Genomic DNA, 9778 nt, shown 5'->3' with positions numbered 1-9778 from the left:
GGCTACCTGGAGACCACAAACAATGGTGGGCTAGGCCAGTTCTAGGGTGAATTGATAGGGTGGGAAGTCTAGTAACAGATTTGCCTCAAGCAAATGCCTCATCAAAATGAGATGATTTAATCAAGAGTTCAAGGGCCTTTACCTCAAGGACTCAAGGAGAACTCGAGGGGGCTCCCAGAGCCCATACCTCATCACTTTCAGAAGATAAAAATACCTTGGATGGTACTGAACAGACAATCCCCAGTCCATTGTACTTTATGATTTATATAATTTACTGGCATTGTTCTCTGAATGAAATAATAATCAGGAGAAGGAGTAGACTCTATGGACTATCCTCTTCCTTCTCTCTCTTTAGAAGTTCTGGTCCCTGAACTCTAAAATTCAAGAACTCTTGAATTTGGGGTTATCCATAAGGCAACCCCTAAAGCTGGTGCTGGGATTCCACCACCTAGGGAATTCAAGATCTGCCCCCTCCCATCCTCTCCCATATATACACATAGAAACATACATACACTTATGCTTATGGGATTTAAAGCTCTTTCATGCCCCTTGAACTTGCTGACGTAGCAGGAAGGGGTGGGGCAAGAGGAAGCGGAAGCCAAGTTAGAGTGTGTGGGGTGGCTGCAGTAGCAGCAGCGGCATAGGCGGTGCCTTAAACTCTTGTTTTTGAGCCAGTCAGAATTTCTGCTAAGGACTCCTGCTGAGGACTGCCAGGGACAGGAACTTCGGGGGCCAGAGCTGCTGGGAGCATGCTTCCTGGACGCTGAGCAGTTGCGGTGAGTGGGGAGAGGAGGACCTTTTCCTGAGGTAGCCTGTTCTGCTTTGAAGGCTTGAGAATGTGGATGTTTACTACATTAACTACATGGCCCAACTTCATAACTACAGTGATGGCTTTGACTTTCTGGTTTGGGGACTCAGTTTTCTGTTATTTGAATAAATGTTCTAGCTTTATCCCCATGTAGACAGCCTGGTATATTTTGTGATTAGTAACCATATCAGCATATTTATGGTTACTGTAGGCATTGTGAATACTGCATTGTTGATACACATACACACACACATACCATGCAGAGTTGGATGGCTTTTTTTTTTTTGCCTTTTGGAGGGCAATTGGGGCTAAGTAACTTGCCCAAGGTTACACAGCTATTATTTTTGTGGGGGTGTTAAGTGTCTGAGGCCAGAACCAAACTCAGAACCGAACTTGGATCCTCCTGACTCTGGGGCTGGCACTTTATTCACTGCGCCACCTAGCTGCCCCCAGTTGGATGGGTTTTATCATATTAAAATCATTTTCTATTTTAAACAGCTAATCATGCCTTTTATACCATTTTATATCATTCCCTTGTTTATAGTTGATGATATAGGTATTTATGATGGTCATGCTTGGTATCATGTGACTTCTGTCTCATCTAACATACCCGAGAACATTAATAATAGAACTGTGTCCACTTTATTTTTTTTAACAATCACAATTTAATTTTGCAAATCATTTAACATGAGATTATACAAATAAAATTTGTATAGACACAAATCCTCATTTGTCATAACACAGATGGCAAAGGACAAAGTACAAACAAGAAAACTAAATCTGCTGCTATATACAATTGGACACAGTTGTATCATGTACACTAAAAAAAATTCTTTTACAAAATAGTCTTCTCAGATCAAACAGAAGACCACTCTCTATTCAATGCTGTCATCCTGCAACATAGGCTGCTGTAGCATCCACACCTGTTTTCTCCATATCCTCCTTTAATATGGCTGGTAACTATTTTGGTGATTACCACCCCCTCGGGAAGCTTTACCATACATGTTTTGTTGACCACTGTAGTCTGCTATCCCTCCCCATATCCAGAGTTCCCATAGTGATGCCCAGTATAATCATATAGGCCATAGCCACCATGGGCACTATTGTAATTTCCATAATAGTTATTAAATTCTTGGTTCCAGTTTTGGCCCTGACCTCGGCCATGACCCCTAGTCCCACCTTGGTTGCCAACTACAGCATCCCTCCCTCTTTTCTGTGATTGCTATTGCTTCCTGTATACCTCTTTGATTTCACACTTCCCAGAACCAATCTGATGATATCTTTTTCTAGAGGGTGAGCAAGATGACCTAACTTTTATACCACAAAGAAAAGCATCTAATATTGTCAGCCACTCAATGGGAATTTCATGTGATCTATAAGCATGAGTCCTGTGAACATATGCAAATAATAATTTCTCTTACTTTTATTTTGCTGTCTACATGGGGATAAAGCTAGAACATTTATTCATCTCTATATGTGATAAAAAAAAAACAAAATCCTCTTTTTTCATTTGTTTTTGTGTCCATAGGAAGTTTGATATTCTCAATCTCTCCAAATGCTCCAAAATATTCTTTGATTTGTTCTTCTGATGTGTCTGGGCTCAGTTCGAGGACACTTGGGGGGGGAGGGGGTATCAGGGGCAGGGCAGGGAGGAGGGAATTCCTTTCCCTTTAAAACTTTAATAGCGCTTGGGGTCTTGCCATCCAGCTTATGTTCTTTGGGTTCCAAGACCTTGTCCGTAATGGCTGAGTCTTTGAAAAGTGCAAATCCGCACCTCGGAGATCTGATCTGTCTTAATCGAGCAGTCTACAGCCTCTCCAGAGCAAAACTGTAGTCAGTGAGATCTTTCTTGCTCTTATTCCTGCTTAACCCTCCAGTAAACATTTTATCATAGTCCTGCTGGTTCTTGCTGCTGTTGATCTTGGAGGCCTCGGGGGAACTCCAAGTTGCTATACTGGTTGGTGTCCTCCATGACCCCGGGGCTGTCTGTTGGGGCAGTCGCCAACAATTGTGTCCGCTTTAAAATAGATTTTGCTCTTTGGTCAATGGTATAGACTAGAATAGAACTGCCATGTGCTTCTTCTATAAATCACCATGACTGTTTCTGGGAAATGGGGAAAACGACTCTCCCTCTCTTACACTGCTGCAGTCCAGAAGACATAAGAGAATGGAAAAGGAGTTCTAGAGGGTGAGAAAGATGGCCTTACTTTTATAGACCACAAAGAAAGACGGCTATTATTCAGTCAGCCACTCAATGGAATTTCATGGGATCTAATTGTATTATGAACTTATGCAAATCCCTACAGGAAGGTGCTCTTTAGTTGATAAGGAACAAAGACCTAAAATCTAATCAGGTTGAGTTATCTAGAACTCTCCCATGAGCCTCCCTGACAATACCATATTTGCATGCCCATTGTGAACTCCTCCTTTGTCTTTTGGTTGGAGGACCAACTTTAAATCCTTCACACCTTTTTCCATTTTCTATAAAAATGGACCTATGCTATGGTCCACCTTTGAGCTTTCAGACTGAGCTTCAGCAAAAGTGGGATAGGGAAGGAGTTTCTCTGCCCCACCCTACTCCCACCCACTCCCCACCCTAGGGCAGAAAATAGTGACTTGCAGGAAAGGCACTGGGGAACAGTATATGCTTGTCCAGGTGGCCCAGGAGTCCAGTACCCCAAGCTCCTGGATGCCTTTCTTGTTTGTTCCTTTTCTGAGCACAGGGAGAGACAGACAGACAGACAGAGAGAGATTGAGAGGGAGAGAAATCACTGGAGTGAATTTTCCCAGCCTTGGTGGTTACCTTATGGGTAATAGCAGGTTCAAGAAATACCACTTTCAAGAATTCTCAAGACTGAAAATTCTTGAGTCCTTTGGACTCAGACCTCCTAGAGAGTGGTTTCCTCAACTTCATGCATTTTGCTAAAGCAGCCTAAGAACCTGGATGACTGGAGCTGCATAATAGTGGGGTAGAAGGAGAGAAGAGGTTCTGAACACTGCCAACCCTGCATAATATTGCTGTGAGGTGCTCAGTGTCCCAGTGGAGGGTGAATAGGGAATATTTACTAAACAACCCCCAAAGCAACTTTATCTTCTAGGGGGAGTCCAATGGACTACAGAATTTGAATGTTTTATGCATATGCATTTGCTCCTGGGAATCCTTTGAATTTTATGCATTTTCTGTCACTGGTGAAACAAAGGTTGTCTTAAGGTATAATATACACATTGTACATTGAGTGCCTGTTACCCAGAAGCTAGACACAAGCCTATACCAAAACTCTTCTGAGTCCTTTGTGTCTTACACATTTTTTGATGCAGCTGAAATAATGTTTGCCCCATACCCAACATGTATTCAACACATTGAATTCCTGTTCATGGGTTGGGGGGTCCTTGTCACCTATAGTTGCAGAAACCTAGAGACATGAGCCTTTCTTAAGCTTTATTTAAAGTTTTCCTTGGAGACCACCAGGTAGGAGCAATGAACCAGAGAGTGCAAATTACCCTTTGGGGATCAAGTCCCTAAGATCAAAGCCAGTACAAGTAAATCCAGAGTCCTTGGAAGGTACCAGGATTTTATATAGTTCAGATTATAAATGAGCTAGGAATTTTGGGAAAAGAAAGATCATTGTAGGCTGGGATTAATCCAGGAAGGTACTGTGGAAATGATCATTGAGAAAGAGAGATGAAAGCTTTCATAGCCCACTCCAGAAACTTGGGGAGTAGAGAAAGTAGATCAGATAAGGAATACCAATTAGCTGAAGGCTATGGTGTGTTTTCCTGAAGCTTTCAAAGCATGCAAAATAATAGGCCATTGATGTAGCCACTGGGGGTCACCAAACTGTCAGCTTGAAGCTGAGCAGCAGTTCCTTTTGACAGCCCTCCTACTAGGGCCTGGATCACCCAAGGGATTTGCTAATGGATAGTGAAAGACATTATCAGCAGTTTCTCCAAGGTACATCTGTGAAAGTACTATATCAAACTGGAGCCTGATAAGACAGTGCTCTGCAAACTTCATTTAAGCAGTAATAGGAATTGAACTTTAGATGAACTTGGCAACCATTGTCCACCCCTGTTTCTGGCATCTCCTTTTTGGTCTTTCAAAATTAATTTCCTTTCCCTTAGTAATCACAGGTGATATTTACTAGGGAAGTTTATTTATGCCAATGTCAAGAGAAGGAAAGCACAAAGTAAATCTGAAATGTTTTAATCTCTTGTAAAGAAAGACTTGTTTGACCTCATTAACTGGTTCTTGGGAGAGAGACATCTCTTTTGGTCTCAATTTTCCATTGTTGCCCACAAGGTCTAATTTTGCCACTGATTCATTACACAGTGCTAAATTACCATGGTCCTCTTTGTGATAAATTAATAGTCTGTGCCCAAGGTCACTAGCTGAGAGTAAAATTTAGAGGATTTTTAAGAAAACAATCTTTATTTAAGCAAGTAAATCTTGTTACTGAGAAAACATTCACAGTGGAACTCCTATTTCCTTCATCAATTGGTTACCAAAGTGCCAGTTCTTGTTTAATCTGCTAAAGAATTAGTTTGGAGCTGTTAAAGAAGGCATACACTCTAGCTTTGGCAGAAAAACTTTTTTTTAATGAGACCATGTGTCCATTTCTCTCAGCCACTCAGAAGGGGTAAACTGTGAGAAAGAGGTATGTTCTGTTTAGGTTGAAGCTGAGGCTGAGAGGTGATGCTGTCCATCCCCAGCAAGGGAGACCAGGGAGGATTGGGAAGGAGGAGGCAAGGATGGGGAATTTCCAGTTCTTTCCGGGTAGTTGCATCACTGTGTGACTTAATTATTTGACAATAAGAACTCAGAATACTTTAAGCCAGACTCACAAATACATTCTAAAGTTAACTAGCAACAAAACTCAATTTAAACATAAAGAATGACACTGGTACTATCTTTTAAATTTAAAACACATAGTTTTCCTTTCTTTTAACCAATAACAAATAACATGGATATGGATACGCATTGTTTTCTAGTGTTATTTTGCTTAACTTGGAGGGAGACATTTTTTATTTTGTTTATTTTTGTTAAAAAAAATTAGTACTACTGTACTATAAGAAATGAGGAGCAGACAGACTTCATAACAACCTGGAGAGACTTAAATAAACTGATGCTGAGTGAGGAGAACAGAACCAGGAGAACATCGTACACAATTACAGACACTTCGTATCTATGATGACAAACTTTGATAGGCCAGACTCCTCTCAGCAATGCAAGGCTATAAGACAGCTCCAAAAGACTCATGATGGAAAGGGATATCCACATCCAGAGAAAAGCTATGGAGTCTGGATGCAGATTAAAGCAAACTACTTGTTCTCTCTCTCTTTTTTGTTTTGTTTCGTCCCTTCTTTCTCATTGTTCACTCCATTGGTTAATAATCCTTCTTTACAACTTGACTAATGTTTAATGTGAAGGTATTTGTAGAACCTATGTCAGATTGCATGCCACCATGGGGGAGGGGAGGGAGGAGAGAAAGGGGGAGAAAATTTGAAATTCAATAAATTAAAAAAAATAAACACTAAAAAAATTAACAACAAAGAATTTTTTAAAACAGATGCCAAAGCCAAAGAAATTATCTTTGGTATAGTCTAAATAATTTTTTTAATATATCTAAACAAGTATCAAAAAAAAAGATTTTTGGCATTATTCACTGTTTGAACACTGTTAGCACAATGAAAGAACTCTGGTCTTTGAAATCATAAGACCTAGATCATTCCAGTTCTTGCTCTGCCATTGACTTCCTATTTGACATCAGACAAAGACCTATGCTTCTCTGGCATACAATTAATTCATTTGTAAAGTAAACTATCTCTAAGATACATTCTCACTCTCACATTTATGAATTTATGGATTATCATTATAGTTTATCAAAAGTTAAGAGTTCGCGGGCGGCTAGGTGGCACAGTAAATAGAGCACCAGCCCTGAAGTCAGGAGGACCTGAGTTCAAATCTGGCCTCAGACACAACACAAAAAACTAGCTGTGTGACCCTGGGCAAGTCACTTAACCCCAATTGCCCTCCAAAAAGCAAAAAAAAAAAAAGTTAGGAGTTCAATGACTATGGTTGATGGCTTGGTTGACATGCAGAAAAGAAGAGATATGCAATAGCAGCTCTCTGGATAATATGTCAACACATACAAAGAGGAACCACTTTTATAAACAATACTGCAAATAGTTCCTCAAACTTAGGGACAGTAGTATTATCTCAACATCCTAGTGATCTTTCTTTTCTCAAATTTTGACACCTAGCTGGGGCATGGGAAGAAGGCAGCAATTATATATCCCAGAGGCCATAGGAAAATGGTTTCCAATAGCCATGCAATCCAATCTAAGGCAGGTGAGTAGAGATGGATTCTATCTAATATGTACACAGAGAAGCCACCTCCTGGACAGAGAAGTAACAAGCTAAATATGCAGAATGAAACACATTTTTGGACATGGTGAATGTGGGAATCTGTTTTACATATTTGTCACAAGAGCTTTGCTTTTGTTTTTGTTTTCTATTAGGACAGTGCTGGAAAAGAGAAAGATGTTTCCTAATCTAAAAAAAAATCACACTCAATCGAAAAATAGAAAAATAACCTATTAAAAAAAAAACAAACAATGGGGCAACTAGGTGGTGCAGTGAATAGAGCGCCAGCCCTGGAGTCAGGAGGACCTGAGTTCAAATCCAGCCTCAGACACTTAACACTTAACTAGCCGTGTGATCTTGGGCAAGTCACTTAACCCCAATTGCCCTCCAAAAAGCAAAAAAAACAAACAAACAAGTTACATCAATATACATTCTAATATTGCTGTTTTCAATGTAAAGATGGGGAAATGTGAGATTGAAGAGAAATAGAAACTCATGGTTGAGGAAATAGTAAGAGAGACAGCCAAGTCTCTAGGAATGCTTTATTTCCTTTAAAAGCAAAACTAGCCTAATCAATTTGAGGAGGGGGTCAAGATATCGCCCCTTCCACTGCAACAAGCGCCTGACTTGCTTGACAAATAAATTAAGATAACTTCTAATGGAAATACCAGATTAGAAGAGAAACTTGGCTGTAAAATCTTAAGAAGGAAATAGGATCACAAATGGCAGAAAAAAATGGGAAAAGATTTATAAAAATCATCACAACAAACTGTCCTCTCCAACAAGGATAGTAGAAGTGCCATATTTGAACCCTAACATCAGAACCCTTATGGGCTTATAGAAGAGGTAAAAATTATGCTAAAGAGAAAAAAATAGTAAAAATCATTTGGATTAGATAAAGTATCTATAAAGGAAATCCTTGCTAGACATGACCCAATTATGTGAGTGTTGAGGGACCGATATACAAGGTGTCTGAAAGAGGGGAAGACAGCAAAAGCATGAAAAAAATCTCAGATCTCATTAGTACCCCCCCCAAAAACCTTGAGAACACTAATACTTGTTCTACTATATAAAATCTCTGAGAGTCATCTAGATGAGCTAAGAGAATTCTTAGTGAAGATATTACTAGGAAACAAAGCAGTTTTCATAAGCAATATTCAGCAGTGAACTTCATCTTTGACATATTGTTGTTGCTGCTGTTGTTGACCCTTCATTGTCAAAGAGGACTAATGACATCAGGAGGGTGATGTCTTGACTGGCAAGTGAGTTGGATTTAAGTAAGGCAGGTCTGAGTAAAGTCATCAGCCTCATTTTCTCCTCCAGAGTCCCTGGAATCCAGTGGCAAGACTTAGGTCAAGGTGACAGACGATGGCCCCAAATGCAGTGGGAGACCTTGTCCTTTTTAAGCTAAGGTTTTTTCCATGTCTGAACTCATTTGAGGCAACACCCATTTAGTGATTAAGGGCTAGGTAAGAACTGAGGCAAAAGATGGCCATGTTTGACTTCAAAAAGCTAAAAGATACAGGAAATATAAGATTTCGTTGTGCTTTTTTTATTCCAAATGAGTATTTGATTTGGTAAAAATAAAATGCCACCTTAAATTTTAGAAGGGATCTCCCATCTATACATCAAAATTTTTCAACAGTCCTTGAAAGTGACAAGAAGAGAATTAATCCCATTTAGTGACCTTCTGATTATTAATATCAGACAAGGTATCAAACATGCAGATATATATATTCTCACCAAAGGTGTTTGCCATTGTGATAGAGGAGATTCTAGTTAAAAAGGGATTCTCTGTGGAAATTGAGGTCCTCCAAATGCTACTGTTTGTGAATGACATTGTGCTGATTGAGTTAGTCCCCAGAAAATTCCTTGTACCCTTGAATTGCCAGGAGAATGCAAAGAAGGACTCTAGCATATTAGTTGGACCTCTCATGATTGACCTGCAGGAAGACGTGAACTAACAGAATGGGCAAGCATGGAAGGGCTGCAACCTACATCAGTGAAGGGAGCTTCTAAATAAATTCAATAATAGATTCATTTGAATATTTGAGTATGGCAACATTTGCCTACCTTTTATAGAATTTAGTTTAATTCAATGTATCAAGGACTTATGAGTAACATACTCTATAAGGTATGAAAAACAAAGTTAGAAATGGAAAAACAACACCTTCCCTCAGGGAACTTACACTCTACTGGAATGAGAGACAGTGCAGAAAAGTGGCTAGAATGTCGGACTTGGAGTCAGCCTTTGAAACTTGCCACCAATGTGGCCGTGGGGTAGCCACAACCTTGCTGAGCTTGCTTCCTTGTGTTAACCTGTCTCATTTTCCTTATTACCTACACAGAGTAATACCTGAATTCTCTATTTTACGGGATTACTGTGAGATTCAACTCAAGTGATGCACAGGATGCTCTCTGAAAACATCTAAGTACTTTATATGTGAGTCACTATTATCATAGAAGGTGGAAAGAGAAGCTTTTGCAGATACTGGTTTCAAGCTGGCTGCTTCACAAAGGAAGCACAAAAATATTCTTCTATCTTTTTATGCCTGCCAGTGTTCTTGTCTAATTACGTTTCCAGAAGTTTTGTTTTTGCCTTTTAC

General features: G+C 39.7%; 1 pseudogene; it reads right to left on the bottom strand.

Moving 5' to 3' along the window:
• Positions 1-1752: 1752 nt before the first annotated feature.
• On the bottom strand, positions 1753-2798 carry LOC138172576 (heterogeneous nuclear ribonucleoprotein D-like; annotated as a pseudogene).
• Positions 2799-9778: the final 6980 nt, after the last annotated feature.

Source organism: Petaurus breviceps, unplaced genomic scaffold (assembly GCF_028583685.1).
Source record: "Petaurus breviceps papuanus isolate PSGF00001 unplaced genomic scaffold, PetGlider_PUasm1.0 551, whole genome shotgun sequence".
In the NCBI taxonomy this organism is placed as follows: Eukaryota; Metazoa; Chordata; class Mammalia; order Diprotodontia; family Petauridae; genus Petaurus; species Petaurus breviceps.
Note: the sequence above shows the minus strand (reverse complement) of the source record. Positions and strands in the feature narration are given on the sequence as shown.